Source organism: Peromyscus eremicus, chromosome 15 (genome assembly GCF_949786415.1).
Source record: "Peromyscus eremicus chromosome 15, PerEre_H2_v1, whole genome shotgun sequence".
In the NCBI taxonomy this organism is placed as follows: Eukaryota; Metazoa; Chordata; class Mammalia; order Rodentia; family Cricetidae; genus Peromyscus; species Peromyscus eremicus.
The window spans coordinates 26428826-26455706 of NC_081431.1; the positions used below are offsets into that span (position 1 = coordinate 26428826).

The 26881-nt window shown below is 43.5% G+C and overlaps 1 long non-coding RNA gene across 1 annotated transcript in view; it reads right to left on the reverse strand.

Moving 5' to 3' along the window:
* The window catches only part of LOC131925250 (uncharacterized), a 41908-nt gene extending 21515 nt beyond the window's left edge, over positions 1-20393 (reverse strand). The window contains exons 1-2 of the long non-coding RNA XR_009383198.1: positions 20323-20393; positions 19021-19151 (exon numbers count right to left, since the gene is read on the reverse strand). This is a non-coding gene — a long non-coding RNA (uncharacterized LOC131925250). The remainder of the gene's footprint in view (positions 1-19020; positions 19152-20322) is intronic.
* Positions 20394-26881: the final 6488 nt, after the last annotated feature.

Consider the following 26881-nt stretch of genomic DNA (forward strand, 5'->3'; position numbering starts at 1 on the left):
CTGTGAGATAGATAACTATGAGTTGTTGATCAGGGAGGCCCCAAAGATCCCCCAAACAATACAGGCTATTGCTGTTGCTCTTAATTTCCAACCAGAGCTTTATGGTAAGACTCTATTGCTGAAGACCCCATATACTTCAATCACAGGAAATGGATAAATAAATTTGGAAGTGAACTGGAAGCTTCCTCCCTCCTGGCTAGCTTTCATAGCACCAGAAGGTTGCTATGCAGGCTGCTGGAAGAGAAAATTCATCAATAGTCCTACTGAGTTGTGACCCTGGAAGCTAAAATGACACTCTACCAGGTAAGATGTTCTCACCTGGTGTGATAGTGGCATGAATGTTATGGAGGCAACCAAACACTTTCTATGTGCATTTGAGGCCTGCTCCACAAAAGAAAACTCATAACTGATTCTGTAAACTTTGTGAAGAGCTAGTAGCTGGGAAGACTATCTGTCTTTAAACAGAACTTACTACTATTTTTTTTTCTAAATGAGTGTGTGTTCAGACTGCTTTCTAAATGCTCATGTTTATATCTATAGGAAAATGCTGCTTGTGGCCTTCTTCAGAGAATCTTATTACAGTGGGCAGCAGTTATGCAGAGACACGTAACTGGTCAAAGTGCTAAAGATAAGGGACTATGAAATGCTCATCCCCAAATGAGACATCTATGTTATCCCCTCCAAAGCTCCGAAAAAAAATTATATAAGAGGAGCTGGAAAGAATGTACAAGCTAGGGTGGTGTGCTGCAAAAACACATCTTCCAGACACAATAAGACCACAACACTCATGAACTCACTGCAACTGTACTTACCTACACAAGCTTGCATAGGATTGGGCCTGTCAATATTTCACTATAGAAGCAGAATGGTCTCATGTGGTCCCACCTCTAACTGAAGAGTCTATTGATAGCTAATGGTTAGCAGAAAGAGTGTCACTTTCTTCTTTGGTATAGCCACCAATAAGTTGCCCAGGTTCCAAGAAATAACCTCCTACCTATGTCTGTGAAAGCAACTGTGATCAAACTTAATAGGTCACACAAACAGAAAGAAAAAATGTAGGAAAGTGGCTTGTGGTAAAGAAGAATTTCTCAGCAGAATAACAGAGGATGAGAGGAGGATAATATGAGTGAAAATAACAAAAATTCACTCTACATGTTGAAAATTATTAACAAGTAAAAACATGTATTAAATCTAAATATAAAGTTAAAGGTATATATAAATTATATAGGATATTACTTTAAGGTGTATTACATTTGTTTATGCTATGGAACATTTGCTTTAATGATGCAAACATGTGTTGCATTCTTTTATGTTGCATTTGTTTAATTCTGTGAAGCTGTGTTACTGTGCCTGTCTAAAACATCTTATTGTCTAATAAAGAGCTGAATGGCCAATAGCTGAATGGCCAATAGAAAGGATAGGTGGGGCTGTCAGGCAGAGAAAATAAATAGAAGGAGAAATCTGGGAGAAAAGAAAGAGCAAGAGAACAAGGAAAAGAGGATATTGGGGGCCAGCCACACAGCCACACAGCCAGCCACGAGTAAGAGTGAAAGTAAGATATACAAAAGTAAGAAAAGGAAAAAGCCCAGAGGCAAAAGGTAGATGGGATAATTTAATTTAAGAAAAGCTGGCAAGAAACAAACCAAACTAAGGCCAGACATTTATAAGAAATAACAAGACCCCATGTGATTTATTTGGGAGCTGGGTGCCAGGCCCCCAAAAAGAGCAAAGAGCAAAAACAAATAGCAACAGGTGATAGATATTTGATAGATATAAATAGACAGGTGATTAATAGAGAGAAGGTAGATACATAGATAAATGATCTATAGATGATAAGTAGATAGATAGATAGATAGATAGATAGATAGATAGATAGATAGATAGATAGACAGATGGTAGGTAGGTAGATAGACAGATAGATGATGGTAGATATGTAGATTCATAGGTCTTCTGCTATAGGAAGCTTGTATTTCAGGGAAAAAGAGGATGAGATTTTCCTGTTTTCCACATATCAATTTTGCTTTTCTTACTTGACAAAATTTACTGAGATTAACTCCTATTGGAACCCCTTTTTCAATATGCGGGTCAAGCCCTGCCTGCTGCGCCCACCTTTGGTGAGTTTGTGCATCACTAAGCCACTGTCTTGCTCCCCCATCTGCCAGTGCTTCACATCTTCTTCACATCCAGAGGGAATAACAGCGGTTAAATGAGGAATAAAGATACCAGGAATTCTTACTCAGTTTACTGACTTCTTCCAAAGATCTTGAATACCCTTTGTCCTTATTAAGCATGTTTATTGGTATAAACCCCAACAAACCAGTTGTATCCTGTCTATATGAACTCTTTCAACTCTTTTGTCCCAGAGTAATATACTAATACTGAGACTCAGAAGAATCAGCAATGGCTGGAATCTTAAGAGATCTGTATTCTCTTCTTAGCTATGCTGTTTGGCTACATGACATTGGATATGGTTTTCTCTGCTCTGACTTCGTTTTCTCACATATAAAACATATTTGCTACACTAAGCTTCCTCGGGGTGCCTTCTAGATGCTTAACAGTGTCCCCAGCGATGTCACCAGGCAGCCATCTTCACTTCAATGGCATTTGCCAAGCACCAGAATTTGCCTGGAGTCCTGGAGGAACACAACCACTAAAACCTGGTCTCTTTTTCCCTTCCCCAGAATTCCAGCCCTGTCTTTCAGCTGGGAACCTTCAGCTTGGTGGGAATTGTGTCGATTCCATAGAAGCAGCACAGGCTTAGAAGTCAGGAGCTCAGAATGCTGTGTGACTTCTCTATAATAGGAGGTCCTTGCTCTAAGAAGGAAGCATCTTCTACACGAAAGCCCTGGGCAGCAAGGGTCCTTTAGTCCTTTTGGTGTATCTCCTTTGGAGAAATGGACCAACTGCTGGAACAGAAGTTGTAGGGCCAAAATAAGAAACTGTTAGCCCCTTCTGAGTCATAGGGACACATGAGAAGAGAGCTGTGGTAGAATAGCTCATAAACTAAGGAGAGGGTGGGTAGGAAAACGGAAACACAGAGAATACCAGCTGGGGAATACAAAAGACTTAATAGAGCAATGATTTAAAACTATATGCCTTTTTAGGGAAAGCAGATTGAAATTCCACAGAGCTTCAATTTTCCTCTAAATGCTTGTGATTTCAGAGACTCCCTGGGGTACATGCTTCCTCTGGAGAACTTGCAGCATGATGGAAGCCATGCCCCACCTGCTGCAGAGGGAGATGATGTGAACGCTGCTGGTACAGACTAGGGCAACCCCGCAGCATCATGAAGGAAAACAAGCCGATGCTTCTAAAAGGTAGGACACAGCCACAGGACCATGAGCAAGCTCCATGGGAGGCTTCTAAGCTTTCTGTGTTCCAGACAGTCTTCCTTTCATGGCAGTTGTCAAGGCCACAGAGCAAAGTCAGAATCAAAGGACAAATGGCATCAGCCTAACGGAATGTCTCAACCTTTACCTACCAACTACATGCACTAATAGTGTCCTTTCTCGTGCCTGGCGACAGCATCCAAGATCTAATCCCAGATGCAAAGACAGCAGGATGCAGAGACAAGCATAGACCTCCCATGGCTTCTACAGACAGGGCCTCCCCATAGGCTGGTGAGGAATTTGGAACCCCCTAAGGTGTTCTCAAGTAGACCAACCTTTAAAAATAATCTGCTATTTTTATCCATTCTTGCAATTTGAGTTTGGGTACCAGCTGAAGTACGTGCCAGCCAAAGAGCTTCAGGAAACGAAGTTTTCTTTGTTTCCAAAATAGACTGATCATTCTTAATGTTTTCCTTACTCCAAATGTTGAACATTGTGAACATTGAAATTAAAGTGGACCCAATATCATGGACCCATGTCCTGAGCAAAGCAGATGTTTTCAAGTTTACCGAACTGTAAATAAGGGGAAAAAACAGTTTTCCTCACGGGAGACTAGTTCTAAGACCCTAGCAGAAAAGAAAATCCACAGATGTTCACATTCTTTGAGGAAAATTGCATAGCAATTGAGTATATCTCTGAATTTCGTCTTGTATACACTAAATCATCTCTAGATGACTCCAGGTACCTGATACAATACAAATGCTAAGTGCACATTTTCTATACTATTATTTAGGTAATAACAGAAAAGGTATCTGTACATATTTAGCTATAGATATAATTTTGTTTTCTAGTATTTTTTGGTGAATGGTGAATCTGCATTCTTCTGTGGGTGAACTCAGAGAGAGGGCTGGCTGCACTCATAGTGTGGTACACTCCAACGCGGCTCCTGAGTGGAGAGCTTGGCCCTCTGTAGCCTAAGTAAACGGAATTGTGTGCTTCTCTGAATGTTGGGAAGAGCCATGGATGCACCTTACCTGTTGTCTTCACAGTGGAAAAAAAAGCTGAAGAAATCTTACAATTAATTAAATATTAAAGGAAATAATTTGCTTCTGATTCATCTATGTGATCTAAGCATACACCAGAAAATGCCATAGAATGTATAGTTTTGTTTTGTTTTCAAGTTCAGTGACAAAGACCATTGGAGGCCTGGCCAGAGGTGCCAAGAGAATGGCTCCCCTGTCTGCTGACTCAATGACCATTATAATGTAAGTCATTCTTTAAAAATGGCAGCCATCAGTATTCTGTCCAATACTCAGCTACTATTTCAAACCGTCTTACCTCCCCACTAGATGAGACACTTCTGAAGGGCAGGGACAATGTCTAAACCATTTTGGAAGCCCTCACCCATATAGTTTCTTATGTACCTTCTTCATTAATTTATTCAACACACACTGACTTGACACATCCTAGGCCAGGAGTTGTACTGATACTTGAGATGTGATGGTGAATATATTCTCTGCTTCACCGCTGTGCTTTCCAATGAAACACACAAATCAACAGATGATTGACATTAGGATGGAAACAAGGCATATTAACAGCAACAGCTCACGTTTCTTGGGTGTCCCAGAAACCACCGAAGATTTCAATACTTCATTTACATCAACTAATTAAATTCTCACTGACTCTGTGACCTGGTCTAATATGTTCCCTTTTCCCCATTTTACAGATGAGGGAATTAGGAAACAGAAGGATGTTGGTAATTTACAGAGATCTCAACGCTAGCAGTGTCAAGGCTGACCCTAAACAGAGGCAAGTCAGGCTGTTATGTTTTCCAGCCTCTGAAAAGCATAAATGGGACCCCTTGAGAAGGGGGGTCAGTGAAAGCCTTTCTGCAGAGACCTTTGAACCAATACCTGCAGACATCACGCAGTGGCATAAAAGTCCCTTGGTAGACACAGATATGGTGAGCAGATACAAGTGGTCCGAGGCCCTACTGTCCAACTCATGAAGGAAGTTACTGAATGAAAAGATTTGTCAAAAAAAGAGTGTCAAATAACAGGCCTGGAGATCTAACCTTTTGGGTCAGGCTTTTGCACACTCTTCCTGGTGTCTGTGTTTCCCTACCCATGAAAAGTAATTACTAACATACATGTACATCTCTGACGGATGGGCCCCATGGTTCAGTGAAGATTTTCTCATCAAATCAGCCCCATCCATGATCAGTGTGCTGTTGTGGAGTTCTGTTCTCCTGGCATGACATGGCCATTGTCATCTTGAAATAAATGTAGCTGTGATCACTCTCACGAGACCCTCACAGGATTGCGCCCAGTAACATCATCTCCTTGTGGAAGTGAGGGAGTGTATGCAAGTCCCCACATGTCCCCACGATAGACGCCAAGAGGGAGTGTGGAATGCTGAGGTAGTAGGTGTCTCTTCTTCAGGAGCACAGCTGCTGGTACGTTGCTGGTAACTAAGTCCTATCCTGCGCTCCTGTAAGTCACCCCAGTGAAGTCATTGGTTCACCAAGGTATACTTAGGTGGATTGAATTCCTTGTTCTGTTGCTGCCCTCTCCATCTGGGGTGCATAGAAAGAGAGTCCCCAGGAAAAGCCAAGCAACAGTAGCTCCAACAGAACACACATGGGCTGTGTTTGGTAGTATTGTTTCCCTTGGAAAAGCACCATGGCGGGTACCCACATGACGCTGAGGATGGCACAATAAGAATAGGCCACTTAGCCCAGGTCTGAAAGAATCACAAGCTTTGGGGTCGGATACACATGGGTTGAAGCTCACCTTCCTTCACAACTAGCTCCTCCATCACAACTCGCTCCTCCACCACACCTAGCTCCTCCACCACAACTCGCTCCTCCACCACACCTAGCTCCTCCACCACAACTCACACCTCCACCACAATTCACACCTCCACCACAACTCACACCTCCACCACAACTCACACCTCCACCACAACTCGCTCCTCCACCACAACTCACACCTCCACCACAACTCACACCTCCACCACAACTCACACCTCCACCACAACTCACACCTCCACCACAACTCGCTCCTCCACCCAGAACATGAGAAGGCAGTTTAGCATGTGTGTGAGCCCAGCTTCCTCACCAGCAAAATGGAGGTGAATGTAAATTCATTTGCCACACTGTGATTAGAATTAAGTCAGTGTGTGTGTGTGTGTGTGTGTGTGTGTGTGTGCGTGTGTGTGTGTGCGCACTGCAAAGAGAGTGGTGATGGGTACAGAAGGCATTTGAATGAATGGTGTTCCCTTCTCTGACCCCTGCCATCTGAGGGTCACTGAGCCTCTTCATCTGAAAGAAAACAAACACAAGTGACCACAGAGGCCACCAAGGAGAGAAGCCGAGCACAGATGAGATTCTAGGTTGTCTCTTGTATCTCCTATGAAGTCCATGGGCACCCAAGTCATTTGTGCCCCCATTTAAAGATTTTAAACCATTCCTAAAAAGCTCTCCAGGCTCTTCTCCTACTCTATAGGGTAGCCACCAGGTGTTAACATACATTGTCCTATTCCTAGATGCCTCGCACAACAATCAAGTAAGAGAAGCCCAATTATTCTCTATGCAGGAAACAAGGAATACTGTTTAGGAAAGCGGTAAGCTTTGTGCAAATTAGAAAGAAGCCTTTGCTATGTTGAGCCATGGAGCAGCTATGGCTGCTTCTGCTGTCCTACGGCTTGAGTTATTTTGGCTGCTGTATTGCCATTTTTCAAATAAGGAGACTGAGACTCAGGTCTGAGATCCTTCTTATCCAAATCTAAAACCTATGCTTCCCTCACCATTAATGGTGTATGAGTTAGATATTCATTGCTGTGGCCAAATACCTGAGACACTCCACTGACCTCAAGTAAAGCTTTCCTGTGGCTCAGATTCACACATGTTTCCATGTACAGTCATTTGACTATATTACCCTGTGGCAACTCAGTACATCACTGTGGGGGCATATGACAGAAGAGGCCTGTTTACTTCTTGGAAGCCAGAAAGCAAAAGAGGAAAGAAGAGACTAGATCTACTTTAAGGGCACACTGTCAATGACCTAACTTCCTCCCACTTGGCCAGCTCTATCAAATGTTAGTAGTGCCCCAAGCTGGTAACCAAACCCTGAATTTATTGACCCTTAGCATTCCCTTATCCCAACCTTAGCAATTATTCTATATGAAGACACTAGGTTAATATATTTGTATTAAGGAACAGTATTTCTGAAAAACAGTGTGGGGTTTAGAAGTGTCTATATCCAATGCCAATGGGTCAAGAACTTCAGCAGATCAGGACCATAACTGGGCCCTTGGAAAGTCCTGAAGTATCTCCAGGAAGGGAGTGACTATTATACCTCCCCTCTGACAGTATGGAAGCAAGGCTGGAGGCAGAGGCAGAGGGAGAGGCAATGACTGAAGCCAGAGGAATGGCAGGTGGTACGGATCAGCACATTAACAGCATCAGCAATGTCAAGAGAGCTTCTGTGGGGAGTTCTCAGAGTAGCCACGAATAACATCCCCCCTTTTCCTTTCTGAGTTTGGAATCAAAGCAAGGAGAGGTAGGCATGTGGGGACGAAAACATCAACTTTACGAAAAGCTGGATTGGAAGATGTCAGTCATCCCACAAGAACAATGGTCTGGATACTAATTTATACACGAATTAAGCATACTCATCAAATCACAAGTAGACAGACAGCTTCAGGCTCCTCCTTCACTTCCTGAGGAGTCAAGGTTTATCCCAGGAACCCACTCCAGGCAGCCAGAATATACACACTTCATAAAGATTGAATGAAGCACAACCAGCTCCCCTGCCATCATCAGGCAGCCCACTCCTTCTACCCAAAGCCCTGGACAAGCACACACAGACCAGCTCCTATTTCCTGCCTGAGCCAATCAGAAAGGTATTAAAAGGGGACAGCAAGGTTCTTTATAGTTCTATGAATCTCTGCAATATTTGACATTAGCACTAAGAGCAATGGTTTCCTTGTAGTGCAGTCTGTCAGCACTGGCCAGAGTGTTTCCTGAGCATTCATAGAAGGCAAAATATGAAGGCTCTGCCACTCACTGATTATTCCTCTGATGCATACATAGAGACAAAGATGGTTGTAACAAGCTCTCCAGAGCCTATGGAACCAGAGGTTAAGGAAAGGATTTGACCCACAGTGACACAAGGCCCAGGTTGTGAACCAACTCTAAAGAAAAGTTCTTAGCCAGAACACAACCCATTGGAACAAACAGAAAAGAAAGACATTTTGAAATCTTTTTGATTTATGGCCCACTGTAGGACATTGAGACATTATTTACGATCGATATATGTGCCTGCTGGCATCCCACTGGAGCCGTTGATACTGCCTTACACTGTGAAGGTGGTCAGCCCAACCCAAAGACATACTATCTGTGTCCTGTTGGTGCAGGCAATAAAGCCAGAAGTAGCCATCTATCTCCCTGAAAATGGTGCTGGTTACTCCAGCCCTTAGAGGGCTGACCCGAGGAGAAGGATGCAAGACAAAGACGGACTATAACAAGCTCATCTCTATGTTCCCATTTGAAATGCCTTATAGCGCCATCATTCTCCAATTCACCTTCTTTATGGATTAATACAGACTAGCTTTGGGTCATTTGCACATTCACCATAAAACGCCCTCAGCACATTTCTCCTAATGCTGAAACAAATGGAATGCCTATAAAGACAAACTCAAGTCTAGACTGGTGTTCAGTCAATCGGCATCTGCAAATTTATACCATACTAAATGATAGTGAAATGTAATGCATGGGATAAAACACTAAATATTTCCTTTGTATAAAATGTAAAATTGGAATTCCTTGTCCTCAAAGGGCTCACTCCTTCCTAGGGGCAGGAGAAAGACATCATCTGCCTAGAAATTTACAACCCAGTCATATTTCTCTTCTTCTTTTCAATCTAATGCATAAGCCATAAACCTCTCAGGTTTATGACTTTGAGCATCCTTCCCAATTCCTGAGTCACTATCGTTGCATAAATGTGTCCTCCTCTTCAAAACAGACACACACACAGGGACACTGACATTCCTCTTACCTTCTTAAAGTACAGTTTTCACGTAAATCTCACCTTAAATAGTAGGGTTTTTTTTCTGAAAGTACTTCCTAAAGCCTAGACCAGTTCAGATTTCCCAACAATATGATGTTGTGCACCCTCTATTTCCCCTAATATAATACTCATCACATAAGCCTATAATTATTGGTTTGATAGTTAGATCATAAAAACTATCAGACAGGGGGCTATGACTGTGTTAGCCAGACCAAACAGGTAGACATGCCAACTATTTCCTGTGTCATCTATCAGGGGTATAAATGCAGATATAGCACTCTATCTTCCTGAGAGTAGTCTTGGTTCTTCACTCTCTTGGCAGGTTGACCCAGAGATGTGGTTTGAGAGGAGAGTATAGTCAATAGGAAAGAGGACTTTGTGCGTGTCTAGTAAGTAATACCCCCAGGATTGAAGGCAGTCTATAAATAGTTATTAAAGAATAAATTAGGCAATGAGTGAACGAGTGAAATTGTTATGAAATAATCAAATCTGTACCAAAGAAGTGGCCCTAAATGGACATCTAATCTGATTTGCCACTCTCGACTGTGCTCAGTTAGACAATATGGCCACGGGTTTGACAACAGTGGCACAGATGTTAAAGAAGCAACCAATCGCCTTCTGATTAGATTCCAGGCCCACTGTACAAGACATAACTAATACATGGTGCCATTAACTAAGCCCAAAACTCATAGCCAGGTATATCATAGGCCCTAGATGAAAACCTAATCCTATCATTCTGTTAACAAACAAAGTATTACACTGCTTCCTTGAGTTCATATCTTTATATGCAATGATTAGTGTATCCTTCAACCCATATCAAAGAAGCTTCTTTTTGTAGTAGATGGTGATTCATACAGAGACCCACAACTGGTCAATGTGCAAAAAATAGACCGTGACGTGCTCAGCTCCAAATAGAACATTTGTATCACATTCCTTACCCTGGAGGCTCAGAGATGGTTGCAGAAGAGGGAATGAAATACTATAAGAGCCAGGGGTAGTGGACATCTTCAGGGAAACAATATCTGCTGGACATTTCAGAGCCATGGCACATGAACTCACAGCAGCTATGACTGCATGCATAAGACCTGCCCAAGATCAAGTCAGTCAAAATCCCAGCGTGAATGGGAGGGGGACTCGTGAAGCCTCTCTCTAACTGAGAGGTTAGCAACCAATGGGTGCTGGGGCTGGGACAGTCAGTTTTCTTCAGGCATGTGGTCCCCAAGAGGCTATCCAGCCTCCAGTACATGGTCCGACTCCCATAAATATGCAGGCAACACAAAGGATTCATTGGGTTTAAACACAGAGCACATAAAGTTAGGAGGGAAAAGAGGTGGAAGATTGGGAGAAATTAGAGGGAAGGCAGTGGGGTGGATGTGATCAAAACATATTGTATTCACATGTGATATTCACACATAAAATACAGGAAAAGTAAAATATAAAGAATATCCTTGCCTGGGGGAATCAAGCTGGAGACAATGACAGCCTAGTGGTGGCCAAGGAGGACATGGAGTTACAGGATCTGCTGGCGCAGACGCTGAAGAACAGGTATCGTCCTGAAGCACACCAAGGTTGAACTCAGAGTGGCTGTGTTTTTAGCACTGGAAGAACAAGAAAAGGTGGAGAACAAAACTCCTTTGGTCAAGGAGAGCTTGAAAAAGTTCTTAAGTACAAAAGATGTTCGTTTAGTAGCAAGTCTCATTGCAGAATTTCTTCAATTTTTAACCTTGACTTCACGTTGGCTGTCTTCCATCCTGAAACTAGCACACTGCAAGGTCTTGAAGGTCAAGGGAACTTAGCCTGAGATTTAGGTATCACTGAAGCAGAAGAATATCTTTGCCAAAAAAAAAAAGTCAAGCCTTTTTCTCATTTTTCACTTGTCTAGAACACAGATTCTAATCCATCCCAGAATCTCTAGTAGCAGAAAGGTGAGCCATTACTACCTCCCCCTGGCTTTCTTTAGTATATATAGTGTACAGCTGAAAGTTGCATTAAATACTTTTGGATTCTGTGACCAAGCACCTGACAAGAGAAACAGGTGTGATGGTTGATGGTTAAATTGTCAGCTTGACAAGACTAGCATCACTCAAGAGACAAGTCTCTGGGCCCATGTGTGAGGCAGTTTCCAGGCTGTGGTAGTTGAGTTGGGAAGGTGCACCATAACTGTGGATGGTACTGTTCCAGGCGATCTTGAGCTGAAGAAGAAGGAGAAGCAAGATGAGCTAGCTTCAACATTCACTTCTTCATGCTGTGTCGATAGATGCAACATGAGCTAGCTAGCTACCTCACACTCCCTTCCCATGATGCAATGGCTGTGTGGGAGGCTCCCTGCAGGCTTTAGAGCAGGCGAAGGAAAATGAACAGGGTGAGGTAAGAATGAAACTCAGATCAGCACAATTTTGATACCAGTGCTTGGCCAGGACTCCTAAAGTCTGACATCAGCTTGCATATTTTTGCCATATTTAAGCATAGTGCAATCTTGGAGAAAAAGTTTTCAGATAACAATTAATCCTTGAGTATAAGAAAGCTTAAGGCATGTTTACATTGAAGCTCTTTACAAAGCACATATGGCTTCATCTGTAAGATGGGTTCTTGTTGACTTTAGAAACAGTGCGCAAGATAAGGGTCTAGGGAGAATGACTGAGGTAAACATAACGCCTGGCCCTAAGATAACATAGAAGTCACTTAGGCTGTTGTAAAGTACAAATAATATCTCTCACAAGGATGACTTTTATAGCCTAGAAGTCATGCTCAAGATTTTAGGGGGCAAGGGTCTGGGATAAGTAAAACATAAATTCTGGAAGATACTGGCCACATCTGGCTTATCAGACAGTAAAGGATCACCAGGTTGTAAACTACATTGGTTCCCAGGATTCCAGGAGGAGCAGCTAAGCATCTCATTCCATTGGAGAGGTAAGCTTTGTGTTTAACTTTCCTGGTTTCTCCAGTGTTTATCTGTGTGCGCAAGGCCATTTTGCCTTCTGCGCTGGCTCTACCCTCAAAACTGTGACTCGAAATAAATGTCCCCTTCCTTAAGTTGCTCTTGTCACAATTTCACCAAATCCACAGAAAAAATAACTATCACAGCAAGAAAAGCATGACTGTGGTAAGAGCTCCCAGGTGTGGGGACAGAAGCATGAGGCTAATTGCTCACATATACATAAGCCAGGAAGCAGAGAGCTCAGGCTGAAACCAGGAATAGATGGTAACCCACAAAACCTACCCACACAGTGACCAACTCACTCCAGCTAGGCGCTAAAGGTTCCACAGCCTCCCAAAACACAACCACTAGTTGGGACCAAGTGTTCAAAAAGGTGATCCCCTGGTGGCTACTTCTCATTCAAACCATAAAAAATGGGAAAACCAAGTTAATAACCTGTCAACACTTGGTCAACAGCAAAGGCTACAAGAGGAGTCTCTCCACTAGAAGCTCAGAATAAAAGAAAAAAGAGAAAAGCTGGGTGGCAGTGGTGCACACCTTTAATTCCAGCACTTGGAGGTAGAGGCAAGTGGATCTCTGTGAGTTCAAGGTCAGCCTGGTCTACAGAGTGAGTTCCTGGAGAGCCAGAGCTAACAGAGAAACTCAGTCTTGAAAAAACTAAACAAAAAAAAAAAAAAGGAGAAGGGGAAGGGGAAGGAGAAGAGAAAAAAGAAGGAAGAGAATGGGGCGAAGGAAAGAAAAGGGAGATAAAAGCAAAGTGTAGTCATACTGTACATGAAGCTATTCTGTTCTCTCTAAGGTAGCAGTAGAGCTCTCTAAAAGACCCAGAACCCAGACACAAGAGCTGTTGACCAGCATCCGCCTGACTCTATAAGCATCCCTCAACACAATATAGCACATTTACCAATTCAATCCACATTAATCGCTAAGTACAGACAATTTGAAAAGTCTAACCTGAGTCTTTTCTTCTGCCCTGTCCTTGAATTAGGAAGCCAACAGAATGCTTGACTTCTCATTCCATGAGCTACATGGGTTTTTGGGAAGCACGTGGACAAGTAGCTTTGAGCTTGCCCTCCTGAAGAGTAGGCAGTGGTTTCCAGCCAGTAAACCAGTCTCGTGTGTTGCTGTTGAGTTATGTGTCTGGATCCTGAGCCCCATTCTGGCTTCTCATCCCATATCCTGGATTGGCTCTTGCCCCTGATGTAATAACTTGCAGTTGGTTCTCAAAACACCCACTCTCAACACATCATTCATTCTACAAATATTTACTGAGATTCTACTCAGTGCTAGCTAGATACTGGGAGTTAATAGTGAGCAAAACAAATGTGACTGTGGTCTTCATGAAATTTAAACTCAAATGAATGACACAGATAACAACTAATATTACAGATACAGGAGGCTAGCAAGATGACTTGTGGTTAGGAGCACTGGCTGCTCTTCCAGAGGACCTGGGTTCAATTGCCAGCACCCACATGGCAGTTCAAAACTGTCTGTAAATCCAGTTCCAGGGGATCTGACACCTTCATACAGACATGCGTGCAAGCAAAACACCAATGCACATAAAATAAGAATAAATGAATCGTTAAAAGTGTTTTTAAAACATTACAGATATGAAAAAACAAAATTAAATATTGTAGTAGTTATCAAGAAAAAGGGCATAATGTACTATGGGAAATTTAATGAGAAATATTTTAAACTTAAGAACAAAAGACCGCTACTGGGGCTGGAGAGATGGCTCAACAGCTAAGAGCCCTGACCACTATTGCGAAGGACCTTTGTTTGGTTTCTAGCACCCACTCAAAAGCTCACAACCATCTCAAACTGCAGTTCCAGGGGATCTGGCCGATTCTCCTGGCCTACACAGGTACCAGGTTCAAAACAGTGCACACCCAGGTATGCAGAAAAAGACTCAAAAACATAAAAATAAATATTTTTTTAAAAGAGGATCTAAAGGCCTAATGGATGCATGAATTTGAGTAAGAAAAGGACTGTAGCTCCATGCTCCAAGATAAAAAAAGAATAGGAAGGCAAGCACCATTATGGGAAAGGGCCAAATGCTTTCAAAGGTACAGAAGAAGGCCAATGTGAGGGGAAGATATTGGGGAACACTCTAAGAAAAGCTTGAAAGGCAAAGAAAGATGTGCTCACAAAAGGCTTGGTGATCCATATTGAAAATGTAGGGTTCTGTCCATTACGAACTTTCAAACAGGGCCTTTAGAGATGGCTCAGGGGTTAAGAAGACCCAAGTTCAGTTCCCAAAACCCATGTGTGGTGGCTTATAACTTGTAATTCCGGCTCCAGGGGATCTTCTGGCTTCCACAGGCACAGACGTGTATGCATACACACATATACACACAGACGAATATAAGTAAAAAATATTTTTTAAAGTTTTAAACAGGGAAAATCGACTTGAGACCACTCTGGCTACTTGAGAATAGATTGCACAGAAGATGGTCATGGGTGCAAGGAATTTAGTCAGGATTTTGCTGTGTAGATCAGGATACAGAACTGCCAGCTACTGGAGACAGGGGAGAAGCTATTGAGATCGAAAGGGGTGGATATGAAAACACTATGTGGAGGCTGGATTAACAGAGCCCCTCAGATTCCTCTTCCCCATCTCCAAAGAGTTACAGGGTCTGCTTAAGGAATAGAAGCCATCATTCAAAGGGACTTTGTCTCAAGGATAATCACTGTTCAAGACTGTCCATCAAGCATCCCAACTCTACAACAGTCTGGTTAGTTTGCTCAGATGGGCATGGCCTTAGTCTCATTCTAACTGTAGACTCAATGTTAAATCTGGCTTACATTGGACCATATTTTCATCTCCCTATTCAGGTATGCAAGAATTTTCTCCCTAGAAAGCAATATAGAGAAAGAACCTGGCCATATGTTAATAAATTTGGGTGTGTAAGGACAAAATACGAGATTCTTCAACTAAGAATTTTATGGTTGGCTTCTGATTAATTTGTGAGTCTTTCTTCCCAAACAGATGGGGTTGGCTAAGACGAACAAATCACTTGCTCCGTGCAGGCACCATGTCCATTTCAGAATGTTTGCTATGGATTTTTCCCACGTCATCTATTAATTACCTAATTACATCTTCTAATTATGGGATTCTTCATGTATTTACACTGATTACGTAATTGAGTGCAATTACACTAATTAGGTTAATGATACAGGATAACAGACTACAAATTGCTTTAAAGGGACAGTGGGAAGGCTGGTAGGCCAAACACCCTTTGGAGGTAGGTCAGGATTTGTCTGTTTGCAGCTCAGAGGTTATCTCAGCCTCACCCTTCAGCTGACCTTTTAGGTCCACTCAAGACTGCAATGAAGAAGAATCCCCAAAACTGTACCACCCAAGGCCACACATAAGTGAGACAAGGACAGTTGGAGGTAACCACAAGGCTCCCCTCTTTATGGAAGGTGGAATAATGCCTCCGTGAAGACTCTCATGCCCAGGTGACCTGAACCTAAAATATACTGCCTTATATGAAAAAAGGAATTTGCAGAAGTGACTGATGATAAGGACCTTGGGATGCACAGTGTCCTTGAGACTATAACCACTTGGGACTTTGAAAGTGAAGAACTTTTTCTACTGGGTCAAGAAAAGACACAAGAATGACTCTGAGATGGCTATAGAGAAAGGATCCAACAGCCAGCTACCAGCTGAGAGGAGACCATTTACAAAGATCAGAAAGGGCCTCTGGAAGTGGCATCATCCCCTGCCAATAGCTGATAAGGAAACATGCTTCAGTCCAACAAGCTCAGAGAACTCAGCTGTGCCACACGAATGAGAAAGCAGATCCGGCAGCTGACCCTATTGAAAGGAACCAGCCCAGCCAACACCTTTATTTAGTCTGCTGAGACTTCTCAACAGGCTTCTGATCTACAGAACTGTAATGAGATAAATCTGTATCCTTTAAGCCACTAGGTTCCTGGTCATTTGTTATAGTAACAGTGGGAAGCACATTTACATATTGCTCTGACTTCCCCCCACCCCTTCTCACATTCTTACATCACTGCCATGCAATCACTCTCCAGCTCCTCTCTTAACGAAGCCTGTTTCTGAGGGGGGGGGGGGGGGCTGATGGCAGTCTTATACCCTCATACAAGCACAGGTCAGGGTTACCTCTCCGGGGAACATTTGCATTTCCTGTGTAGGTCTCACTTTGTTATAAAACAACATTTTGACCATACAAATAGTGAGAACTTTATACTTGGAATTAAATCAGTGTCACGTCAAATCTCAGCCCACCTGTATGCTAGTTCTGTGAGTGTGGTGAGTGGCAGCATTGTGTAATATGAATTTCAATATCCTTATAATAAAGTGTGGATCATAGTATCCATCACATACAGTTCTTACAGACATGCAACAAGATGATGTATGTTAAGTGCCTGGAACACCTTATGTCCCACAGGTAATGTTCCCTGTGTTTTCCTCCTCTCTCTGAAGAAGGTGAGCCACCAATGATCAACTTGGAGACACAAGAGTACAAAGGGACACTCTTGTGTCTAGGAAACCACAAGGTCCTGGGGATGAAACAAAGTGCCAGGTGATTTATTTCATGTAACATGGCAATTATCAGTAAGACTACAAAAAAAAAAAAATCAGTAAGATTGTTGTGTGAAGGACACTGGCTAGTAGAAGTCACCCCAAAACATTCCCTACTCTAGTGGTGCAAGAGGGAACTGATGTCATTGGTGACACCTAGATGGACTTACTTCCTGTGTGTTTCTGTCCACGGGAGGCAAACGGCCTTAGAAGTGAAAAGGGGAGGACAGCTCAGCATCTGGATTCATCTCTGTGACTCCTGCCCATTTTAAAACACATGACCCTCAGCAGTCCCGAAAAAGGCTTTTGCAGATGTGGATGGATAGAAAAGGTAGAAACGACTCAGGAAATGACTCCCTTTTATCCATCTCTTCTGGGAAACTCACTGATCTAAAGACATTATATGCATGAGGTTATTAAATCCTCCCAATAACTTTGTGGATGGTAGGTGTGCATTTCTTATTTGTATTTCTGGAATACAAGGCCCGTAATTTTTCTGTGGCTAGGATGCAAAGCTGGATGCACTCAAGTCTCCTGGCTCAAGAGCTAATATTATTGACAGTAAGTTCTCCATGCCCTGACATTACAAGGCCCCCAGAACCAGCAGAATGAGTTGGTTTCCCATTGGTGGCTTCAAGATGTCTCCTTCCAATTCATACCAGTGTCATCAAAGGGGTCTTCATAGTATGATAATCAGTCCTAGAGCCCATGTTCTCTACCTCATAGAGGATCTTTACATTTGGTGAAGACCTAGGTGCAGATTAGGTGTATCTAATCTTTGCATTTGATGCAGGTTAGTCAGGGAGCAACACTTGAAGACCTACCTCTTGTCCTGTCTCAGTTACATCGTCGCTGCAGGGTCTTAGAGAGACCACTAAACCCAATCACTCCAGGTAAAAGATAGCTAGTTGTGTCTTAAAGGTGACAAAGGATGGTGGTACTCACATACACTCAGGATATTGCAAATCATATCTGTTAAATATTGCCCCTGAAAACTGAACATCGTAAATTGAGAGATGCTGAGCAGTCCACCATCACCACGAAATACTGGCTTGTGGCTGATGCTTTATCTGAAATTCAGATCCAATTCAGAGCTCGGAGTCAAAATACTGACCAGTGACTTGGCCGGCTATGGTGGTGCATGCCTTTAATCTCAGCACTTGGGAGGCAGAGGCAGACAGATTTCTGAGTTCCAGGCCAGCTTGCTCTACAAAGAGTTCCAGGACAGCCAGGGCTATGCAGAGAAACCCTGTCTCAAAAAATCAAAAAATAGGAAAAAAAAAAAAAAAAAAAAAAAACCCAGTGACTTCTGGTCTGTCCGTACATCACATAGACTCATTAGCTTTGGACACTGTAATGTGAACTATCGGATACATTTCATTCCTTCCTTAGTATTATCCCCAGTCTGAAAATGGGCATCAGATTATTAATGTTGGTTTTGAGGGGTTACCCTCAAGAACTTTCAAAATTGATGTCGGTGAGAACAATTAGTTGAAGACAGCTATCTAATTTCAACCTTAGTACTTACAGGGCACCTTTATACACCAAGAACACAGGGGAGAATTGTCATATCTAAGCAGTCTCCTCCAGTTCTCTTTTGGGGGAATTATGCAATAAAAATAGAAAATAAAATACAAAAGCACAAAATTAGACATAACACATGTACACAGTGCCATCACTGAAGTTGTCCTGGCGTTTTGTAACTCTCAGCTTCAATCTGACTTCCAACTCACCCGCAATTTGATTCTTGAGGACAAGAGCTATGTCACGCTCATTTTCTCGGTCCATAATAAGTCGTGTGACAGAGAATAGGTGTTCAAATTGCATTCACTGAGCAGATGAATGAATAGATGAATGAGCCCAGTGACCAACTAGAATTTCTCTGGAGATCTATAGCCATCATCTGTCCACTCTTTCCAGTTCGCTGACAGCAAGCTTGTGAGGGTCTCTCCCCTGGACTCTCACACTCTCCTCATTTCCAGCATGGCTGTGCAGCCCTCCCCCACACCTAGCTCTGTATCCATCTCTGGCTCAGCCAGGAGCCGCCCTCCTTACTCCTCTTGGCCCTCTGGGCAGCATTCCTGTGCTTCCTGGCGTCAGAGCTCAGACACCGGTGACATCACTTACCCACTGCCTCATCAGCTATGGCTGCTACCTGGAATTCCGCACATAGCCTCGTCCAACAGTTATTGATCAGTCTCTTCAGGACCTCAGCAGAACGATTTCTCTTTCAACTAACTAATTGTGTAGGGAAAGGGCTTTAAAACAAGAAACGGAAAAAAAAATCCATTAAATTCACTAAGAGAAAGCCTAGGTCATCCTGCTAATGTATTGCATCCATACAGATGTGCTATTAAAACAGATGTTTGTGCAGGCAAGCCTAAACTGCTAACAAGATTGCATCTCCCCAAGGACAACTTGTTTTGTAAATGACATTGTTTTGTATGTTGCTTTTAGTGGTTTTGTTTGTTTGTTTTTAAAGGTAGGGAAACGAGTCTGGGACAATATGAGGCAAACGGTCCCTCTCATTTCCTCCAGTTGGATTGTTGTCCCAGTGTCAAGGGACATAACCAGTAAGCTAAAAGGGGAGAGACAGAAGAGCCCTGCAGCCCACTGTTAGGGATTCCCACCTCTTTAAAGATAAAAAGATTAGCTAAACTACATCTTTTCACACTGTTTTCCTTAGGGGGGCAGGGTCTCAAATCTCTATTCAGCTTGCTAGTGTAAAAGCCAGTCTCTTCCATAAACACACTCCCTGACTCACCCTGGTAATATTTTACCAGCTACCTGTGTTATCACAATTACCCATGTTGGCCAATTCCCCCTTTGTCTCATTTGGTCAGTCAGCAACGTTCGATGTCCTGTGACAAATATTTGACCGAATCTAGAATCACACAGGAAATGAGCCTCTGGGCACATCTGGGAAGGATTTCTGCATTGGGTTTGTGGAGGTGGGAAGACCAGCCCTAATGTGTGCAGCCCCATCCTATGGGCTGGGATCCTGCCCAGAACCGAAAGGGGGAAGTAAGCTGAGTGTTCATCTCTCTGTTTTCCTGACCGTGGATATGATGGGACCAGCTACCACCATGCCTACCCCACCACAATGGACCATACTGTCAAGCTCTAAGGCAAAATAAACCTTTCTTCCTTCATGTTTGCCAGATACTTGGTTGCAGCAGCTAGAAAAGTAACTAATGAAAGCACTTCAGCATATCTATTTGAACATGTAAATGGCTTCTGCCACTCTGTAGGTCTGATTTTTAAGTCTCATCACTTTCCTTCTCCAAATATGCTCCTTCTAACATTTCCTCCAATAGTAGATGGGGCTCAGCTAAACGCTCTGGATCCAGCTACTTCTCACTGTCCATCTTTTAGTATTGAATCCTACCCACCCTATCCTTCAGATGAAGTATGGCCCCAGTTTTCCACCGGTGTCTCTCCCCCCTCTGCTTTTCTGTCCGACATTGCTCACTTGATCCAGATCTGCCTGTGAGTTCCAAATGGCATGAACATACAGAATTCCTCAGCATCCCTTATGACATCTCCCTCAGATTTATCTCATAGAATTCTCTTCTTTCGCCTCTGCAGTCGCCCTCTTTAAGGCCCCAAACCCTTCACCTCTGAAGAAGGCTGGCCCTCGTACAGCCTAGGCAAACTCACCCTCAAGATGAGCCAAACACAGGATAAATCTATCTCCTCTGGGCCCTGACATGGTGGAGAAGCTTAATCCTCATTTTGGTAAATGGACAGTTTTAAATATGGCCAGTACCGCCGGGCGTTGGTGGCGCACGCCTTTAATCCCAGCACTCGGGAGGCAGAGCCAGGTGGATCTCTGTGAGTTTGAGGCCAGCCTGGGCTACCAAGTGAGCTCCAGGAAAGGCGCAAAGCTATACAGAGAAACCCTGTCTTGAAAAACCAAATAATAATAATAATAATAATAATAATAATAATAATAATAATAAATATGGCCAGTACCATTTTAAGGCGAACCAAGGGACTTTCAAGATGGCTCTGTACAACCTCAGCCGCAAGGCTCAGAGGTTTCGTGATAGACTGACTTTTCCTCCCCAGAAGAATCTCTCACACTCTTCTCTCCTTTATGGTTTTACAGAGCATGTTCTTATCTGCACTGCCATAGACTCTTTATGTAGCCCTCTGTGTCTGATCACTTCTCCATAGCTAGTACTTGGAAAGTCTCACATTAGGGAAGGAAATACTAGAGTGGCTTAGGTGTCTGGCCCTCAGAAATCCCCACCTTCTAGTTCACAGTATGACGCTGCCCACCTGATCTTGAATACTGTCACCTCAAGGTTCAGGGATGTCTATTTGCGTATGAGACAGGCATTGGCCAGTGAAACAAAGCAAGCTATCTACCACACACAGGGAAGTCAAACTCCTCCGATAATACACGCAAGTACTGGATTCACGAATTCAAATTCAAGCTCAGCCCTAAATCTCGTCCCTTTAAAAAAATCACACTCAACATTGTGTTCATCCACCTTCTGGGCATGTATGAGTTTTTACGTACTTGTTTATTGCCACTGAAAACCTTTCACAGAGAACAACCGGTTTGGCCAATCAATCCAGGTTAATCGCTCTGATATTGAAACCTGGAAATCAAGCAAACAGTCATTAAATTAGAACCCTGTAGTGAAGAAATCAGCAGAAAGTCTGGAAGAGCCTGTAACTATTGCAATATAAATTAAAACAAATCTTCCCCTGCACTCATCTCAGAGTGGCATTTCGAGGATGAAATAATTGAACTTCACAAGCTTCACCTTGACTTGAACGTGAATCATCCCAGCACATCTTCTAAGCAGCTGTCACTTACTATTATTTCCACACAGCAAAGAAAGAAATCTAGGTATCTTACAGAGGTAGGGTGCCTAACTCACAGCCACACAGCACATTGTGGGCAAAATTAGAATCAGAATCCCAGCCAACTAATCTGTGGTTATGGAATCAATCTGCCAAATGATGCAAGATGTAATTAAATAAACGCCTATGCACATGGCACAGTGCATTTAGTAGGCGCTCAATAAATTTCACAGAACGAGTGAAAACAAAACACAAAACAAATATGTTACTCTATGATCCCAACCAATGCACCGTGCTGAAGCCCTAAAGAAAACAGGTCAGAACAGGCACACACACAGAAAAAAGTAAGAGAGTGCTGATCTATATTTATGCCAGCCAGCTCTGTTTCCTTTCCTGAGGACAGGATCAGAATGCCCGTCAATCTGAGGAGGCACCTCATCTGCCCAGCTAGCCAATGAAACTTAGACAAATGAGCTTTTCTTATGGCATGGCAAAGGCCAGATACTTCTTTCTCCAGAAATTTCAGAAAAGTAAGAGAAAGTTGTCAGACCACCAAGAAAAGGACCTTGTACACCCAGGTGTCATAAACAGAGTGTGGCTTTGGGGGTTTTAGTAGCCAGTTCGATGCTCTGCTATGTTTTAATGGTTGCTTTAAACTATATAGTCATGGTTATTAGTTTACTAAAAAACAGTCAATCCCTTGAGGATCAGAGAGACAATAATGTATTCTGTGTGTTTCCCGGGGATATTTGATGGTGAGACATGTCTCATGCCCATAAAAACCTCTTAGCCATACCATGAGTTTGGGGACCATCCTATAATAATCTTTAAACAAACATTTAGGATAATCCCTTTTTGGACATGGCTGTGGATTGAATATGAATTTTTTTTTCCTGTCCAGTGTTTTCAATGACTGGTCCCCAGCAGGTGGCACAATTTGGGGAGACTGGAGACCTCAGCAGTTTGGCTAGCCGGAGGAAGTAGATCTCACGGGGGGGGGGGGGGGGGGGCAATCCCTTGGAGGTGCGTATTGTGCCTGGCTACTTCCTACCTAGACTTTCCTTCACAGTCAGCTGTGAGTCAAGAGCTGTCCTCCACCGCATGCCCTTGCCTCCATGATGTTTATTTAGCACAAGCACACAGGGCCAAGCAACTGGGGTCTGAATCCTCAAAACGTTTCCTTCCTTGAGTTATTCCGTCAGGTATTGGTGACTGCGTTGGGAAAGTAACTAATAGACGCATTTGCAACTTCCTGTCCCCTTTTCCTAGAAAATGTGCTTTTCTTCAGCTTCCACATCGTAATATAGAGCGCGCTCGCTTCCTCAACCAGGCCCGGGTTTAGTTTTCTAGAAGGCATAAAGCCCTAGAAAACTAAAACATGTTCAGTGAGCCATGGGGAGAGAAGAACTCAGCTGTTCTTCTCTGACTACAAGACTTTAGAATTCTGGGGGACATTCTGCAATGAGCACTTCCCATTAGATCTGAGTGGAGTCACATCATAACAATAATTTAAAATACACGTATTTATCCAACTATTTTTCTCTGTACGTGGTGTATAATTCGGGTATGTGGTTTGCATATGTGTGCATAGCCACATGTGGATGCACACTTGTGTGCAAGAATGTGGAAGCCAGGGGTCAGTACCAGATATCTTTCTCAGTCATTATCCTTTTTTTTCCACACAGGATCTCTGGATGAACTGGAGCTCATCAGCTAGCCTGGCTGACCATGGTGGAGCTCCTATCTGCCTCTACCTCCCCAGGACTGTGCTTACAGGAAATGTCTTCATAATTTTACAACAGGTGCATTACCAGATGACTCTTTCCCTAGCCCCAATAATAATAACAACATTTATAAACCATTAATTTAGCTGTTATACAGATAATTTTGCTTCATTGGGTGCTTTAGTGGGAGATTTAGGGAGCTTTTTCTATCTGCTTTACAGTTTCATAATCAAACTAATTGCTGTTAATTGATTTGGGATGTATTGGATGAGCAGGAAACACACATCAGGAAGAATTAAACGCAGTGTGGACAGTCTGTAGACATGACCGAAACAAAAGCTATGTTTTTTCAACGGAGGGTTGGCATTTTGTGTTCTCTTTAAATCTTGCTTCGAGAAGATTAATTTAGTGGGGATTTCCTGGCTCTTAAAGAAAAGCCATAATAGCTTCAGAGACGTGTTGCCTTGCAGGCCTCTCCCTGCTCAGTGACTGCTTCAAGCCTGTCCTTCATGAAAGTGGCCAGCAAAGCAAAGTCTTGGGAGCCCTGTAGAAGAACCCAGAGCCCAGGCACGGATGGCTGAAGTTCATGTAGACAGCAGCCTACTTTTCATCAGGCAGCTAGGGGCTGAGGACTCTGTGATTCTGATTCTATTCCTGGAAATGTGCTGCCTCAGCCTGAAAAAGAACCTGAGATTGCTGCCCTGGTCCTGTCCCACCCCTCGTACTCAAGGGGCTAGCTGACCTATTCAGTCCTGGCTGCACAGTTCCCTAAGCCACTTCAGCAACTACCTTCCCAAGCCATGAGACTCCCTCCAACCCCCAGCTCCAGAGAAGTGAGGAGATGACGCAGAGCTGTACAAGGAGTCTGTGGTGACAGCCAGGAGGCCATGTTTTGCAAAACCACAAAGGAGAGAACTGTGTAAGAGTTGCGGTCCAGGAAGAAAATCTTTATAACTGCTTTATGGAAAAATCAGTCTCTCATGAGAGACTGGGCCCTGCAGCTGGGGGTTGCACAGAGCCATCCCTGAAAGTCATTTGATCTGCCTTGAAGATTGAGCTGATCATGCTTGTAGCTGTGGCATTTACCAAGCTGAGGATTAAGCTGCCCCATTAGAGCAGGGCCTAGAGGGGACATATTTATTCCTTTCTTGGCTCCTTCTGAGGGTGCGTGTGTCTATGCAGAATGAGGGTCAGCTTTCTTTGGAGGTGAGCTAATGGGCTGTGTGGCAGGAGAACATGTTGGCTGAGACTTCACATGACACTGAGGACTCAAAGCTGTGCCCACTCACAGGAAAAAAAAAAAAAAAAAAAAAAAGCCAGAGCCCCTGACCTACTGGGAAAGCTTCCAGGAAGGCTAATGGCATCTCATCCTCGCCCTTGCGCTGCTATTTCCATCTCAGCTGCATTATCTTGGCAACTAGACCTTGTGAAAAAACAGCTCCCCGCCCCAGTGACGCGGGAGACGCCAGCCTTCAGAAGGACCAAGTCAGGATACCATAGAAAGAACCTACGAATTTCAGACCTCACGCCGGCCAGGCGCATGCGTGGAGACACAGCGCAGAAGTGACTACGTCAGCTGTTCTCCGTGGGTGATAGGAACACTTTGCTGGACCTTGTTCTCGTTGCAGATTGAGGAAACGGCCCGTAAAGTCCTTGAGGGGAGGCCTGCTGTAAACACAAGCATCTTGACTACCACATTATTGCAGACAGCGCTGTGGAGCCTTCGCCTTCAATACATGGAGCCACACACACAGCATCAGGCCATTTGCTAGATTGGATGCCACTTTTAGTGACAGGTCAGGGAAAGACACTGGATTTGATGCAGACTGACAGGTCCGTAAATTTGGTTTCTAATTTTATGTATTTATTTCTTTTAAAGAAAAGAGGGAGAGAGGGAATACTCAGAGCCATGAAATCATTAAAACCAATTCCCTTTCTCTCCCCCAGCCCTCCCTCTCTGGAGTATGTGTGTGAAACAATCTTCACAGCTCCTGAGCCCTCCAATGGTATCGATCCAGATGTGGAAATTGGTATTGACTGCTGCTGCTGCTCGGCGCACTTCCCCGGCTTTTAAAGACACAGCGTATAGGTGATTTCACTTTGCACAGGACACAGCTCGGGAGACATTTGCTGATCCAAACTAAATAATACAAATTAAAAAATTGGGTTCTGTGTCTTGCACTCCCCATCAAGTCACATGGGAAACGGAAGAGCTCCGGAGCAAATGGCAATGAAAAGGTCCCTTGCTGGCTCCTTCCCAAAGAAGGAAAGAGGGCTCTGTTTGCACTTTGCATTCATCCTGACTTCTTCTGGGCGAGGCCTAGGTGCAGAGAACCTAGAAGTGTGGGTGAGGAGTGTGAGTTGGAGATCCTGTGTTAATTCTCTGTTGCCACCCTAAAAAAAAAAAATTATCACCAACAATGGTGTCAAAACAGATTCATCAGCTGGGCAGGGGTGGCACATGCCTTGAATCCCAGCACTCAGGAGGAAGAGGCAGGCGGATCTCTGTGAGTTCAAGGCCATCCTGGTCTACAGAGCGAGTTTCAGGACAGCCAGAGCTATACAAAGAAACCCTGTCTCGGAAAAACAAAACAAACAACAACAACAGAAAGATTTACTTGTAGTTTTTGGACTCAGAAGTCTGGAATAGTCTCACTAGATGAAAATTAAGCATCAACAACTTCTGTTTCTTTCTGGACACAAAAGGGAGAATATGCTTCCTGCTCCTCTAGATTCTTAGCAGAACTGAGTTCCTTGTCACTTGGGTCTGGCATGCCAGCTTCAGGAGGCTTCTTGCACGTCTTGGCTTACAGCAGCTTTCTCCATCTTCAAAGCCATCACGAGGTATCACAGTAGCCCACTCTTTTGCCTCAACTTCTATCCATGTGGTTAGGCTGGATTAAACAGAATAATCCAGAACTCGCCCTCAACTGAGGACTTTCAATTTAACCGAGTCCTAAAATTCACTTTTCCATGAATAATTCAAAGGTTCAGGGAGTTAGAATGTGGGGGTGCTTCAGGAAGCAGTCTTCTGCCTGCTAGAGATATCATGATTCTCTTCTTCTTTCAAGCCGGTTCCAACACAGTCTAGCATCATTTAAAGATTAAAAAGTGAACATTTGGTTATGTGTAGTATGTGTACATGTTCATGTGTGTATGTATACGTGTTCACATGTGTGTGTGCACGTAGGTGCACATGCACATGGAGGGTAGAAGATGTTGGATACTCAATCTTGTTCCACCCTCATGTTTGAAGGAAGGCCTCTCACTGAGCCTGGAGCTCGATGCTTTGTCTAGGCTGGCTGGCCAGCAAGTCATAGAGCATCTCCCATCCTCATCTCCCTAGTGCTGGGATTACAAGTACATCCTCCTGAACCTGGCTTTTTTTCATGTGGGTACTGGGGATTGAGGTCAGATCCCCATGGCTTTACTTTACTTTACTGACT